This window comes from Penaeus monodon, chromosome 37 (genome assembly GCF_015228065.2).
Source record: "Penaeus monodon isolate SGIC_2016 chromosome 37, NSTDA_Pmon_1, whole genome shotgun sequence".
Classification (NCBI taxonomy): Eukaryota; Metazoa; Arthropoda; class Malacostraca; order Decapoda; family Penaeidae; genus Penaeus; species Penaeus monodon.
In genome coordinates, this window is record NC_051422.1 from 21,022,750 (window position 1) to 21,023,906 (window position 1,157).

A 1,157-nucleotide genomic window follows, 5' to 3' on the forward strand; every position below is an offset into this window, starting at 1 on the left:
AATCTGAGGTGAATAATACCTGTTAATATTTATTTGCAATTTATTTAATAGACTTTTCTTATTTTTCGAATGTAGGTATTCCAGGGAATGAGTTGCGCCGGCTACAAATACGTCTTGGGTCGCCCCATCAAGTACTACAAAGGCATAATTAAAGTGCCCGAGATGTCCAATACAACCTTTTTCCCTGCTTATGAGATCAACTGGGCTAAAGTCATCAACTAATCGAAATCTAAGATGCTGTAGCAACAGAATTTATGAATGACTGTAAAAACTGTTTTTTTTTTTTTTTTTTTTTTATCTTAGTTTAGTTAAACTAAGACCCTGGTGATATTTTTTTTATGCAAAGCCAAGAGAAATGTCAGTTGTATATAAAAATAGAAGTAGTTGTATAACTTAAATTAACATTACACAGTATAATTGTGTTTGTTGGAAAATTACATGTACATACGGGAATAAGTTCAACCATAAACGTCTGTATGCCCTCACATTTCAATAAAGACTTGCCCATAAGCAGTACTTACTTACAACACTAATGCTAACCTGGGTGTAAAAGCCTTTTTTTTTGATAAACATGTTTTTTATGTAAATGCTTTCCGCAGTGCGTACACCATCTGTAATGTAGCCTTTGTAAAGATTCCTCTCCTCTCTCTTTTTCTCATACAATGAACAGATTACAGTAGCAGTACAAGTGAATATTTCCCTCCACTGTCTGATCTTTCTCTCTCTCTCTCTCTTCTCTCTCTCTCTCTCTCTCTCTCTCTTTCTCATACAATGAACGGATTACAGTAGCAGTACAAGTGAATATTTCCCTCCACTGTCTGATCTTTCTCTCTCTCTCTCTCTGTATATATGTGTGTGTATGTGTGTATAACGGGTATAGAACCCAATTACATTGGCTTGCAGGGGTATTGATACTGGTTATCGGCATTCACTCTTTATTTCTAAGAGTTGACACACGCAGTATAAGAACACACGAGACATGTCTAGTTATGGGTATGGCGGTATGCGGGCCGCAGCCTGCAGCCCGGAGGGAGAGGGCGGAGCTGACCTTACCGCGTCGGGTGCTTAACACGAACTCTCCGAGGCCTAGGTCATCCTCAGTATAAGTAGTGACCGTTCCAGCTGGAGGAAGCATGGAGGGAGCGAGGTGAGGTCAC

At 39.3% G+C, this 1,157-nt stretch overlaps 1 pseudogene; it reads left to right on the forward strand.

The window, feature by feature from the left end:
- Positions 1-356, forward strand: part of LOC119596238 — a 2,133-nt pseudogene extending 1,777 nt beyond the window's left edge.
- Positions 357-1,157: the final 801 nt, after the last annotated feature.